This window comes from Nycticebus coucang, chromosome 2, assembly GCF_027406575.1.
Source record: "Nycticebus coucang isolate mNycCou1 chromosome 2, mNycCou1.pri, whole genome shotgun sequence".
Taxonomy (NCBI): Eukaryota; Metazoa; Chordata; class Mammalia; order Primates; family Lorisidae; genus Nycticebus; species Nycticebus coucang.
Window position 1 is genome coordinate 72,036,364 of NC_069781.1, and position 15,089 is coordinate 72,051,452.

Consider the following 15,089-nt stretch of genomic DNA (forward strand, 5'->3'; position numbering starts at 1 on the left):
GTTTTCCTACTTAGCTGGGGTGGGGTTGGAAGTGGGTTGATCCACTTGGACCTTATTCTTTGGTTCCAATACTGAGATTTTGCCTGGAATAATGATCGTGCCTTGTACCTCGGTTTTAGTAATGAGCACTCTGTATCATTCAAAGATCCTGTCACCCAAATGATCTGTAGCTCCCACACTCTTGTCACCCTGGGTAGAGTGCCATGGCATCATCTTAGTTCACAGCAACCTCAAACCCTTGGGCTTAAGTGATTCTCCTGCCTCATTTTTCTAATTTTAGTAGAGATAGGATCTTGCTCTTGCTCAGGCTGTTCTTGAACTCTGAGCTCAAGCAGTCCGTCCACCTCAGCCTCCCAGAGTGCTAGGATTACAGACATGAACCACTGCACGTGGCCTCCAACTATATTTTCAGGGCCTTACTCCCTCACGTGTCTAAATCTTCCTTTAATTTTGTTGTTGTTGTTTTGTAGAGACAGAGTCTCACTTTATTGCCCTCAGTAGAGTGCCATGATGTCACACTGCTCAAAGCAACCTCCAACTCCTGGGCTTAGGCGATTCTCCTGCCTCAGCCTCCCAAGTAGCTAGGACCACAGGTGCCCACCACAACGCCTGGCTATTTTTTTTTTCTCTGTTGCAGTTCAGCAGGGCCGGGGCTAGGTTTGAACCTGCCACACTCAGTATATGGGGTTGGCACCCTACTCACTGAGCCACAGGTGCTGCCCAGTTTTTTTTTTTTTTAGAGACAGAGTCTCACTTTGTCACCCTCAGTAGAGTGCCATGGCGTCATGGCTCACAGCAACCTCGGGCTCTTGGGTTCAGGTGATTCTCTTGCCTCAGCCAACTGAGTAGCTGAGACTACAGGCACCCGCCACAATGCCTGGCTATTTTTTTGTTGCCGTTTGGCCAGGACCCTACTCACTGAGCCACAGGTGCCACCAACTTCCTTTAGAGTTACTGCTTGCTAGAACCTCTGCTCTGGCTGCTAATGGTAGCTGTCACTAACAGCTGAACTTGGAAATTTCAAGCTCCTGAAGGACCCCCACTTACATGCTTATGCCACCTCCTGAACTGGCCCCATGACCCTCCCCATCCCATGGACTCTTCAGATCCCTCTGCAGGAGGCCCCACTATCACCACCAGCAGCCAGTCCCAGCTTAACAAAGCTGGGTGTTTTCATCTCGTGTGCATGAGGGGCACCAGAATATGCCACCCCAAAATATGCCTCTTTAGCACATGCATTATTTTGAGCTAAAGGCCATTGGGAATCAGCAAATGCAAGAAAAACAGATAGGGCACAAGCTTTCCTTTTGTAAAGGAAATTCTTCCTATAGGAAGAGGAGGATTCTAACAACTCCCATCAATGGGAAAGGCACTGACTTAAATCTGCATAAAAATTATTACTAAACAACCTTTGTTTACTTTATTTCCCTGGTCACCTTCCCATTACTTGCCTCGCTTTCTCAGAGGCCCCCAAACTCCTTTTTTTTTGTTTAGTCAGCCTACTTTTTGTTTGCTTAGTTTTTTGTTTGTTTGTGTAGAAACTGATCTTGTTCTTGCTCAGGCTGGTCTTGAACTCAAGCCTCAAGCAATCCTCCCACCTCCCTAAAATACTAGGATTACAGGCTTGAGCCACCAAGCAGGCTAGCCCAAGGTTTTTTGTTTGTTTGTTTTTTATCTTAAATATTTTTATTTTTATTTTTTTTTGGAGACAGAGTCTCAAGCTGTGGCCTTGGGTAGAGTGCCATGGTGGCATAGCTCACAACAACCTCCGACTCTTGGGCTCAAGTGATTCTCTTGCCTCAGCCTCCCAAGCAGCGGGACTACAGGCACTTGCCACAATGCCCGGCTATTTCACCAGCCCAAGTTTTAACCAAAACTTTAGTCTGCTTATCTGGGTGTTGCTATGTATACATGCAAGATGAGCATGTTAATAGATTTCTGTTTATCTCTTGCTAATTTTTTTTAAAGTTCACTAGTTAAGTGAAGCAGTGTGGGTGGAGAAGGAAAAAATGAATCTGTAACTGATTGGGATCAATTAGTTGTAAACACCATTGCACTCGGAACAGGGCGCCCGCTGGAAGAACCTAAGATGAGTAGAGGAAATAATGTTTACCTTCCCTACATGTGTTTCATTTTGACTCTACTAAGTCTTTTTCCTCTTTGTTTTTTGCAAAGACTGTGTTTGGACTCCAGCTTTTCTTTTTTTTTTTTGTAGAGACAGAGTCTCACTTTATGGCCCTCAGGTAGAGTGCCGTGGCCTCACACAGCTCACAGCAACCTCCAACTCCTGGGCTTAAGCGATTCTCTTGCCTCAGCCTCCCGAGTAGCTGGGACTACAGGCGCCCGCCACAACACCTGGCTATTTTTTGGTTGCAGTTTGGCCGGGGCCGGGTTTGAACCCGTCACCCTTGGTATATGGGGCCAGTGCCTTACCGACTGAGCCACAGGCGCCGCCCTAGACTCCAGCTTTTCTAAAAGTATGAATGAACTGTCGATCTTCTTGCAGTGTCTTTACAGCCTATGTACGCACTTTCCAAAATGTGTAGAGGAGGTTCAATGTGCTATTCCAGAGGTCATTTTTGTAGAGATAATGGGATTTGAGAGAAAACACTCACAGCTTATTTGCTCTTTTCACAGGCTGGCCACTGAGTGGACTTTGGAATTGACTCTGTGATAGCTGCTGCTGTAAAGCTCTGTCCAGGGACTGCTGAATTACAACCCCATAGCCAGCACCACACGGGAAACCCCATGTGGAAAGGCCTCAGAATTTGTGAACCAGGGAAATGTTCCACCCAGTACCACCAGGGTCAGGGGCTGGCTGTTTTGAAACTCTCTTGTGGCCATTTCTTTGAGCTACCCTGGGATTTTCCTCTCTCTCCCTCTCTCTTTTTTTTTTTTTTTTTTTTCCATTTTTGGCCAGGGCCAGGTTTGAACCTGCCACCTACGCTACATGGGGCCGGCGCCCTACTCATTGAACCATAGGCACCGCCTCCAGATTTTCCTCACTTCTTAATCCCAGCCACAGTAAGCAGGTGGTGGGAATCTGCACCTCTCCTCATTACTCACTCTTTCACCCTCCACAGAAGGAAACAAAGAAACTTTTCCTGTTTCCCTTCCCTCTAACCTCACTGGGGCATTTGGCCACAGTGCCCCCACCCATTTGTGACATTTTCTTCTCTCTGGTTAATAGAACTGTCTGCTCCCTCTCAAGACTTCGCTTTGCTGCCTTCAGGGGCTTTGCTCTCTGTCCTCAAATATACGCTACTCTTAAGGTTTGGCTGCATCTGTTCAGTTGAATCCTTCCCCAGAGAGCTTACCTGGACACTGTAAGCAAAGTCTCCCTCACACCACATCTCAACCTGATAGTTCTCAGGTCCAGATCCCTAGGCTGGACCTATGGCTTTCACTCCGCAGTGGCACTGACTTGCCTACTCTGTCCCACACTTTGAGTCTCTCTTCTTCTCAAACTCACCTTTCTGGCCCCGAAGTCAACTTCCTACACCCTGAACCACCTAAACCCTGTTTCCATAATGGTCACACAAAGCCTCCCATTATCTAGACCAGGCGTCCTCAAACTGCGGCCCGCGGGCCACATGAAGCGGTGCGAATTGTATTTGTTCCCGTTTTGTTTTTTACTTCAAAATAAGATATGTGGAGTGTCCATAGGAATTTGTTCATAGGTTTTTTTTTTAAAACTATACTCCGGCCCTCCAACAGCCTGAGTGACAGAGAATTGGCCCCCTGTTTAAAAAGTTTGAGGACGCCTGATCTAGACTCAAAACTCAGGTGTGATCTTTGATTATTCCCTTTCTCTTGTCCCTCACCAGTAAATGGTAAGAGTCTTCTTTATATCTTACTAATATCAAGTAGTATTTTTTTTTTTTGAGATAGAGTCTCACTTTGTCATCCCCAGTAGAGTGCTATGGCATCATAGCTCATAGCAACCTCCAACTCTTGGGCTCAAGTCATTCTCTTGCCTCAGCCTCCCAAGTAGTTGGGAGGCACCTGCCACAACACCCAGCTATTTTTTAGAGGTGGGGTTTCACTCTGGTTCAGGCTGGTCGCAAACCTGTGAGTTCGGGCAACCCACTCGCCTCGGCCTCTGAAGTGCTATAATTATAGGCATGAGCCACTGCACCCATCCTTAAAGAATCACATTTTTAAAAAGTTTGAAAATATTTCCTTTGGTTTTCTTTTTTAGAGACAGAGTTTCAGTTTGTTGCTCTTGGTAGAGTGCTGTAGCGTCACAGCTCACAGCAACCTGCACCCCTTGGGCTTAGGTGATTCTCTTGCCTAAGCCTCCCCGAGTATCTGGGACTACAGGTGCCTGCCACAATGCCTGGCTATTTTTTGTTCCAGCTTGGCTGGGGCTGGGTTTGAACCCCGACCCTCAGTATATGGGGCCTGCGCCCTACTCGCTGAGCTACAGGCGCCACCCACGTTTGAAAATATTTTCAGAAATGTATTCTCCCGGAATGATCCCTGCACCACCCCACCGTGGCCTAATTATATACATTTTATGTATTACTGAGTCAATCTCTCCTTTTTATTTTTTTTTGCAGTTTTTGGCCAGGTTTGGGTTTGAACCCGCCACCTCCGGTATATGGGGCTGGCACCCTACTCCTTTAAGCTACAGGTGCCGCCCTCTCCTTTTTATTTTTATTTTATATTTTATTTTATTTTTATTTGAGACAGAGTCTTACTTTATCACCCTCGGGAGAGTGTCATGATGTCACAGTTCACACCAACCTCAAACTCTTGGGCTCAAGTGATTCTCTTGCCTCAGCCTCCCCAGTAGCTAGGACTACAGGTGTCTGCCACAACAATGACTGTTTTTTTTAGAGATGGGGTCTCCCTCTTGCTCAGGCCAGACTAGAACCCCTGAGCTCAGACAATACACCTGCCTCGGCCTCCCAGAGTGCTAGGATTACAGGACTACCTTGCCTAGCCCAATCTATCCTATTTATTTATTTATTTATTTAGGCTAGTCAAGTGAAGCAGTAGTAGTGGAAAAGGATATTCTTTTTATTATTTTATTTTATTTTATTTTATTTGAGATAGTTTCAAGCTGTCACCCTGGGTAGAGTGCTGTGGCATAGCTCACAGCAACCTCTAACTGGGGCTTGAGCTATCCTCTTGCCTCAGTTTCTTTCTTAGAGACAGTTTCACTTAGTTGCCCTTGGTAGAGTACCATAGCGTCACAGCTCACAACAACCTCCAATTCTTGGGCTTAGGCTATTCTCTTGCCTCAGCCTCCTGAGTAGCTGGGACTGGAGGTGCCTGCCACAATGCCTGGCTATTTTTTTTGTTGTTGTTGCAGTTTGGCCAGGGCCATATTTGAACCCGCCACCCTTGCTGTATGGGGCCAGCACCCTACTCACTGATCTATAGGCGCCGCCCTTGCCTCAGTTTTTCTATTTTTAGTAGAGACAAGGTCTTGATTTTGCTCAGGCTAGTCTGGAACTGTTGAACGCAAGCAATCCACCCACCTCAGCCTCCCAAAGGGCTAGGATTACAGGTGTGAGCCACAGAGCCCTGCCCCAATCTCTCCTTTTTAAAATGACTGATTTATGGCCAGGTGAGGTGGCTCATGCCTGTAATCCTATTACTCTGGGAAGCTGAGGCAGGTGGATTGCCTAAGCTCACAGGTTTGAGACCAGCCTGAGCAAGAGCGAGACCCCCATCTCTAAAAATAGCTGGGCATTGTGGCGGGTGCCTGTAGTCCCAGCTACTTGGGAGGCTCAGGCAAGAGAATCACTTAAGCCCAAGAGTTAAAGGTTGCTGTGAGCTGTGACACCACAACACTCTACCGAGGGTGACATAGTGAGACTCTGTCTCAAAACAAAAAACAAACAAACAAAAAAAAACCAAGTAAAATGATTGAATTATTTGCATTTCTTATTCTAACTTTAAGGGTATCCCAATTCTCTTCTCCTTGATCTGACTGTAACTACAGAGGCTGGAAGGGCAGAACCTCCTAGCATGCAGGGGTGGCCATGAGACCCAGTTCTGACCAGAGGGAGTCTGCTGATTTCATTTACTAAATATGTGACAACTTGATTTCTTAGCCCAATTCCTATATTCCTATATACATATATATAGCCCGTCACAACACCTGGCTATACTTATTTATTTATTTTCTTAGAGACAGAGTCTCACTTTGTCACCTTTGGTAGAGTGCTGTGGTGTCACAGCTCACAGCAACCTCCAGCTCTTGGGCTTAAGCAATTCTCTTGCCTCAGCCTCCTGAGTAGCTGGGACTACAGGCACCTGCCACAACGCCTGGCTATTTTTTTGTTGCAGTTTGGCTGAGGCTGGGTTTGAACCCACCACCCTTGGTATATGGGGCCAGTGTCCTACTCACTGAGCCACAGGATCCGCCTGCCTGGCTATTTTTAGAGAGGAAGTCTCCCTCTGGCTCAAGCTGGTCTCAAAATGGTGAGATTAGGTAGTAAACTTCTTCGGGCCTTCCAGAATGCTAGGATTACAGGTGTGAGCCACCATGCCCATATTTTCTTTTCTTTTCTTTTTTTTTTTTTTGAGACAAAGCCTCAAGCTGTCACCCTGGGTGAGTGCTGTGGTATCTCAGCTCACAGCAATCTCCATCTCCTGGGCTCAAGCGATTCTCTTGCCTCTGCCTCCCAAGTAGCTGGGACTACAGGCTCCTGCCACAACGCCCGGCTATTTTTTGGTTGCAGCCGTCATTGTTGTTTGGCAGGCCCGGGCTGGATTTGAACCCTCTGAGCCACAGGTGCGGAGCCCATATTTTCTTATTAAAGAAACAGAATGGGTGGTGCCCATAGCTCAGTCGGTAGGATGCTGGCCACATCCACCTGCACAACTCTGTGGATTTTGTAGGGGGAAGCAACCCAACGAGAGCCCCATGGGCACAAAAAGTATATTGGTAGTTACCAGGGCTGCAGGGGAGGGAAAAGGTGTAACTGATAAATGCGTATGGATTTCCCTCTGGGAGTGGCAAAAATGTTTTGACACTAGATATTAGTGGTGGTTGCACAACATTGTAAATATACTAGACAGTGTTGCTGAACTGTTCATTTAAAATGGTTATGTTATGTAAATGTCACTCATCTCAATTTTTTTTAGAAAAAGAGTTGTCAGCAACAGAAATATCATCCTGCATCTCTATTCCCAGGAAAAAAAGGTATGGAAAATGGCATGGCACCAGCATCATGCACTGGGGAAGACCAGACTTCTGCACTCTTTTTCTTTCTCCTCTGTCATGTTTTATTCAGAGGTATTGAGTGTGTCTAAAATGGACTGGTGTTGGGTCAGACCCACGAAAAGAGGAAAGCAGGGCAGCGCCTGTGGCTCAGTGGGTGGGGCGCCGGCCCCATATACCGAGGGTGACAGGTTTGAACCCGGCCCCAGCCAGCTAAAACAGCAGTGGCAACTGCAACAAAACTAGCCAGGCATTGTGGCGGGTGCCTGTAGTCCCAGCAACTCAGAAGGCTGAGGCAGGAGAATCGCCCTAGCCCAAGAGCTGGAGGTTGCTATGAACTGTGATGCCACGGCACTCTACCAAGAACGACAAAATGAGATTCTGTATCAAAAAAAAAAAAAGAAAGAAAAAGAAAAGAAAATGCAGTTGCAGCGGTGTTTTCCGAGTTTCTGTTTCTCTGCCAGCGCCGCTGGGATGGCTTCCCAAAACCGCGACCCAGCCTTAAAGGAGCAGAGCCCAGTGGGGGCGCCGCCCGGGGCCCCGTGGGCAGAAGGATACAGCAGGAGCTGATGACCCTCGTGATGTCTGGTGACAAAGGAATTTCTGCTTTCCCCGAATCAGACAACCTTTTCAAATGGGTAGGGACCATCCATGGAGCAGCTGGCACAGTATATAAAGACCTGAGGTATAAGCTCTCCCTAGAGTTCCGCAATGGCTACCCTTACAATGCACCCACGGTGAAGTTCCTCACACCCTGCTACCACCCCAATGTGGACACCCAGGTTAACATCTGCCTGGACATCCTGAAAGACAAGTGGTCTGCCCTGTATGATGTCAGGACCATCCTGCTTTCCATTCAGAGCCTGCTAGGAGAACCCAACATTGATAGCCCTTTGAACACACGTGCTGCTGAGCTCTGGAAAAACCCCACAGCTTTTAAAAAGTACCTGCAAGAAACTACTCAAAGCAGGTATCCAGCCAGGAGCCCTGACATGGGCTAGCCAGCCTCTTCCTATATTGTGTTTTTATTTTTTCCTTCAATGGTCTGTCCTTTCCTTGATTTCTGTATAGGACTCCCTATCTTGAGCTGTGGCAGTATTTTTGTTTTGTTTGTTTTTTAAATTAAGTCTCTTGTTGAGCCCTTGTGATGTATATTAAATAAATACATTCTGGTTGGTAAAAAAAGAAAGAAAGAAAAGAGGAAAGCAAGCTCGGCACCTGTAGCTCAAGTGGCTAGGGCACCAGACACATACACCAGACCTGGCTAGTTTGAATCCAGCCTGGGCCTGCCAAACAACAATGACAACTACAACCAAAAAATAACCAGGCGTTGTGGTGAGTGTCTGTAGTCCCAGCTACTTGGGAGGCTGAGGCAAGAGAATTGCCTAAGCCCAAGAGTTGGAGGTTGCTGTGAGCTGTGATGCCACAGCATTCTACCCAGGGCAATAGCTTGAGACTCTTTATTTTAATTTATTTATAAATAAATAAAAATTTAAAAAAAGAGGAAAGCAGCCTGAGTGATTTAGGAAAAGCGTGTAATAAAAAAAAATTCCATTATTATGAAGGAAGACACAAAACACACATAAATAAAGAAATCGGTTACTTAATACAACATAAGAAAGCATTGATATATACCATTTTTAAATTACTAGAAATAGCTGGGTCCAGTTGGTCATGCCTCTAATCCTAGCACTGTGGAAGGCTGATGCAGGATTGTTTGAGCTTAGGAGTTTGAGATCATTCTAAGCAAGAGCAAGACCGGTCTGTACTAAAAATAGAAAAACTAGCCAGGAGTCATGGCAGGTGCCCATAGTCCCAGCTACAGGGGAGGCTGAGGCAAGAGGATTGCCTGAGCCCAGAAGTTTGAGGTTGCTGTGAGCTATGACACCATGGCGCTTTACCCACATCGACAGAGTAAGACTCTGTCTCAAAAAAAAAAAAAAAAAATTAGGGTGGCACCCATAGCTCAGTGTGTAGGGTACCAGCCCCACATACCAGCGTGGCAGGTTCAAGCCTGGCCTTGGCCAAAACTGCAAAAAAAGTAACAGAACATTCCTCACTGAACAATAAACTACATTTAAAAAATATAAATACAAATAAAATAAATATTACTAGAAATAACTAATTTTAATTTCCAAATAATGTTCTGGATTATGTAATTCTTTTTTTTTTTTGAGACAGAGTTTTACTTTGTAGCCTTTGGTAGAGTGCTGTACTATCACAACTCACAGCAACCTCAAACTCTTGGGCTTAAGTGATTCTCTTGCCTCAGCCTCCCAAGTAGCTGGGACTACGGGCACCTGCCATGACTCCTGGCTAGTTTTTTTGTTGCAGTTGTTGTTGTTTAGCAGACCTGTGGGTTCGAACCCCACAGCCCTGCTGTACATGCCTGGTGCCCTAACCACTGAACTACAGTGCCAAGCCTGGATTATGTAATTCTGAGAAAGAGATTCAGCAAATCTGGATTACTTTCTTTTTCTTTTCTTTTTTTTTTTTTTTTTGTAGAGACAGAGTCTCACTTTACTGGTAGAGTGCCATGGCATCACACAGCTCACAGCAACCTCCAGCTCTTGGGCTTACATGATTCTCTTGCCTCAGCCTCTCGAGTAGCTGGGACTACAGGCGCCCACCACAACGCCCAGCTATTTTTTTGTTGCAGTTTGGCCAGTGTTGGGTTTGAACCCGCCACCCTCGGTATATGGGGCCGGGGCCCTACTCACTGAGCCACAGGCGCCGCCCAAATCTGGATTACTTTCATGACCACTTTCCTTTTATTCACATCATCAAGACATTCTCTGAAGCCCTGACCCATTAAATCATGGTAAAAATTTGTAACTGTTCTTCAACCTTCTCGATCACTTCCTTTCACCAAAGACTTACTGCAAACATATGCCTCCGTGCTGAAAAGAAGCTCCTTATTGACCTAAAACCCGTGAGCCTCTCTTCCCTATAGCAGGGTCCAGTCACCTGGGTTCAGCCTCAGGTCATCAGTCCAAGTTTTGGGCAAGTGACAGGGACAGCTGGAGTCATGAGACACCAGGTTTAGCAAAACTTTGGAGTTCCTGTTGATATTTTTTAAAACATTTATTTAATGAGAGCTATGCTGGTGCTTTTAGGGAATGTTATTTGTAGTTCTTTTAATTTTCCCTTGAGGAGTTTGGCAGTTTCCCAAGGTGGGTTTTGGCAGGTGTGTAAGTGGTTCTATATGGAAACCTGAGTGAAAATGCGCCCTGGTGGAGGCTTCTTCCTGATGGTTCAGTACCTTAGGATTAGTGCACAGGCTAGACGTTGAGTGGCCCACCACAGATCTGGACCTTGCAGGAGGATTTTGAGGAGGTTTCACATCCTATTCAAAACCTAAGTGATTCGGCATGTAGTTAGCTTTCAGGCTGTCCATCTGTAATATTTATTAATAACATAAAGACATGGCCTTCTAGAACAGCCTGAGTAGAGTGAGACCCTGTCTCTAAAAATAGCCAGGCATTATGGAGGGCGCCTGGAGTCCCAGCTACTCAGGAGGCTGAGGCAAGAAGATCATTTTGAGGTTGCTGTGAAATACAAGGTCAGGGCACTCAACCCCAGGGCGACTGAGACTCTGTCTTTTTTTTTTTTTTTTTGGTAGAGACAGAGTCTCACTTTATGGCCCTCGGTAGGGTGCCATGGCCTCACACAGCTCACAGCAACCTCCAACTCCTGAGCTTAAGCGATGCTCTTGCCTCAGCCTCCCAAGTAGCTGGGACAACAGGCACCTGCCACAAGGCCTGGCTATTTTTTGGTTGCAGTTTGGCCGGGGCCGGGTTTGAACCCGCCACCCTCGGTATATGGGGCCGGCGCCCTACCGACTGAGCCACAGGCGCCGCCCGAGACTCTGTCTTAAAAAATATGTATGTATAAAGACATTTGGCTGGGCATTGGGGCTCACATCTGTGATTCTAGCACTCTGAGCGGCCAAGGTGGTTGAACCACTTGAGCTCAGGAGTTCTAAATCAGCCTGAGCAAGAGCAAGACCTGTCTCTACTAAAAATAGAAAAAAACTAGCAGAGCATGGTAGCATGAGCCTGTAGTCTCAGCTACTTGGGAGGCTGAGGCAAGAGGATAGCTTAAAGTGAGGAGTTTGAGGTTGCTGTGAGCTAGGATGCCACCATGACACTCTACCCAAGGGTGACAGAGTGAGACTCTGTATCAAAATTAAACAAACAAACAAATAAACAAACAAATAAAATAAAGACATGTATTAGGGCTTACGTGGTAGGTAAAGTACCCAAATATCCTATAAGGTCTCCTTGACATCTATTATACTGTACTTAACATTACTCTGAATTTATTATGCTTTCAGATCTTTTGAATAGCTTTTGCCATTTTGGAACTTGTAGGTATTTATGACAAGAATTCAGCCCAGTAAATGACCAAGGAGGTCTCATTCCTGTTGCATCATGTTGATTTACCCAAGTTAGGACATTGTGATGAAAGCAACTGAAAATAGCAATCTCTAAATATTTGCATTTGTGAAGACTAACACTTTGGTATTAAAAGAAGGGAAGAAAGGCCCTGTGAGGTGGCTCACATTTGTAATCCTAGAACTCTGGGAGGCCGAGGCGGGTGGATTGCCCTAGCTCACAAGTTCAAGACCTGTCTGAGCCAGAGTGAGACCCTATTTCTAAAAATAGCCAGGCATTATGGCAGGCGCCTATAGTCCCAGCCCAAGAATCTGAGGTTGCTGTGAGCTATGACTCCATGGCACTCTACCAATGATGACAAAGTAAGACCCTGTCTAAAAAAAAAGGGGGGGGAAGGAAAAATGAAGATTTATTCATAACTTACACATTTACAAATAAGAAACAGAGGCAGAGAAAGATAAAAAGATCTGCTACAACATACACTTTTAGTAAGTGGTCAAGCAAGGACGGAATCAGCCACAGGGGTTTTGGCCAGAGAACTGAGTTCCAGCTTCTCTCTCACTACAAATAGTCATTTTCCTAGGGTAGCCTCTTGCTTGACCAGAACACAAACATCTTCTGTGTGATTTTTTTTTTTTTTTTGCCATTATATAAAACACATTGGTTTTTATTTTTGTAATTTGTTGCCTATACTTCTGATGTCCTTTTTTTTTTTTTAGAGATAGAGTCTCACTTTATCACCCTCAGTAGAGCGCTATGGTGTCACAGCTCACAGCAACCTCCTCCAACTCCTGGGCTTAGGTGATTCTCTCGCCTCAGCTTCCTGAGTAGCTGGGACGACAGGCACTGGCCACATTGCCTGGCTATTTTTTTTGTTGCAGTTTGGCCAGGGCCAGGTTCGAACCCGCCACCCTTGGTATATGGGGCTGGTGCCCTACCCACTGAGCCACAGGCGCCACCCCTGATGTCGTGTTAAATTGAGTTTTTTTGATAAGGAATCAATGACTTCATAGTCAAAGAACTTGTTATATTGTCTAAAAGTTTAACTGACAGAAGGATCCTTCATATTTTAATCTATTGACCCCCTCTTTAGGAAATAGAGTTTTTTTTGTTTGTTTGTTTGTTTTTTTCTATAAAACACTGTGAGTTCTTTTCTTTCTTTCTTTTTTTTTTTTTTGAGAGAGAGTTTCACTCAGTCACCCTGGGGTTGAGTGCCCTGGCATCATAGTTCACAGAAACCTAAAACTCTTGGGCTCACCTAGCCTCATAAGTATCTGGGACTACAGCCACCTGCCACACAACACCTGGCTATTCTTTAGAGATGGGAGTCTCACTCTTTCTCAGGCTGGTCTCGAACTCCTGAGCTCAAGTAATCCACCAGGCTCGGCCTCCCAGGGTGCTAGGATTACAGAAGTAAGCCAACGTGCCAGACCCATTTTTCTTTTTCTTTCTTTTTTTTTTTTTTTGCAGTTTTTGGTTAGGGCTGGGTTTGAACCCACCACTTCCGGCATATGGGGCCAGCGCCCTACTCCATTGAGTCACAGGCACCGCCCTTCTTTTTCTTTTTTTAGTTAAAACTTTACCCAGCACTCTGAGAGGTTGAGGCAGGTGGATTGCCTGAGCTCACAATTTCGAGACTAGCCTAAGCCAAAGGAAGATCTCATCTGTAAAAAAATAGCCAGGGGCAGTGCCTGTGGCTCAGTGAGTACTCTGCAGGCCCCATTTACCAAGGGTGGAGGGTTCGAACAGAACCCCCGCCAAACTGCAACAACAACAAAAAATAGCCAGACATTGTGGCGGGCACCTTTGGTCCCCACTAACTGGGAAGGCTGAGGCAAGAGAATCGCCTAAGCCCAAGAGCTGGAGGTTGCTGTGAAATGTGATGCCACGGCACACTACCGAAGGCAAAAAACTGACACTCTGTCTCTAAAAAAAAAAAAAAATTGGCTCAGCACCTGTGGCTCAAGCAGCTAAGGTGCCAGCCACATACACCTTAGCTGGTAGGTTCGAATCCAGCCCGGCCACCAAACAACAAGGAGGGCTGCAACCATAAAATAGCCGGGCGTTGTGGCAGGTGCCTATAGTCCCAGCTACTTGGGAGGCGGAGGGAGGAGAATGGCTTGAGCCCAGGAGTTGAAGGTTGCTGTGAGATGTGATGCCACAGCATTCTACTCAGGGCGACAGCTTGAGGCTCTGTCTCAAAAAATAATAAATAAATAAATAAATAATAAAAATAAAAAATAGCCAGGTGTTGTGGCAGGTGTCTGTAGTCCCAGCTACTTGGGAGGCAAGAGATTTGCTGGAGCCCAAGAGTTTGAGATTGCTGTGAGCTCTTATGCCACCACACTCTACCAAGGGCAACAAAGTGGGACTCGGTCTCCAAAAACTAACAAACAAAAAAACTTTAAAGCTAGATGTGGTGGTGTGCACCTGTTAGCCCCAGCTACTGGGGAGGCAGAAGCAGAAGGATCCCTTGAGGACAGGAGATTGAAACCAAACTATACGACATAGAATTAATTGCTACAAAGTTTATTTTTAAATAATAAAAAATAAATAGGGCGGTGCCTGTGGCTTGGTGGGTAGGGTGCCAGTCCCATATACCGAGGATGGTGGGTTCAAACCCTGCCCAGGCTAAACTGCAACAAAAAATAGCCAGGCATTGTGGTGGGTGCCTGTGGTCCCAGCTACTCGAGAGGCTGAGGCAAGAGAATAGCCTAAGCCCAGGAGTTGGAGGTTGCTGTAAGCTATGGTGCCATGGCACTCTACTGAGGGTGATAAAGTGAGACTCTGTCTCTGAAAAAATAATAATAAATAAATAAATAAATAAATAAAATGTCAAGGAGAAGAACTAGAACAGATTATTTATTGTTATTTATTTTCTGTAGGATCTATAGAAAGAGCACATTTGCTATTTATGCAATGAAATTTATAGTCTGGCAGTTCTGAGCCAAGGAGATGGGTTGAGCTGCTAGCCAGTCCTGCATTAAAGTCCTGTTATCTATACACTAATAACCCAGGACTGGAAGCAAATGCTATATGCACATTGCCTGCCCTTGACAGTAGCTTGTTGGCTTCTGCGCTTTGAATCTCTGCTGGCCAACCAGAGACTTGAAGGCTGATCCTCCTTCAGTGCATTTTCTCTACCACCTATGGCCACAGTCATCTTTTTGAATCTGCCTCCTTGGGCAGTGCCTGTAGCTCAGTTGGCAAGGGCGCCGGCCACATACACTTAGGGTGGCGGGTTTGAACCTGGCCCAGGTCTGCTGAACAACAATGACAACTGCAACCAAAAATAGCCAGACTGGCTCGGTGCCTGTGGCTCAAGCCACTAAGGCGCCAGCCACATACACCTGAGCTGGCAGGTTCGAATCCAGCCTGGGCCTGCCAAACAACAATGACGGCTGCAACCAAAAAATAGCTGGGCGTTGTGGCAGGCGCCTATAGTCCCAGCTATTTGGGAGGCGGAGGGAGGAGAATGGCTTGAGCCCAGGAGTTTGAGGTTGCTGTGAGCT

The 15,089-nt window shown here is 46.1% G+C and overlaps 1 pseudogene; it reads left to right on the forward strand.

The window, feature by feature from the left end:
• The first annotated feature begins 7,654 nt into the window (after positions 1-7,654).
• LOC128573008 (ubiquitin-conjugating enzyme E2 C-like) lies at positions 7,655-8,171 on the forward strand (annotated as a pseudogene).
• The last annotated feature ends 6,918 nt before the right edge of the window (positions 8,172-15,089 follow it).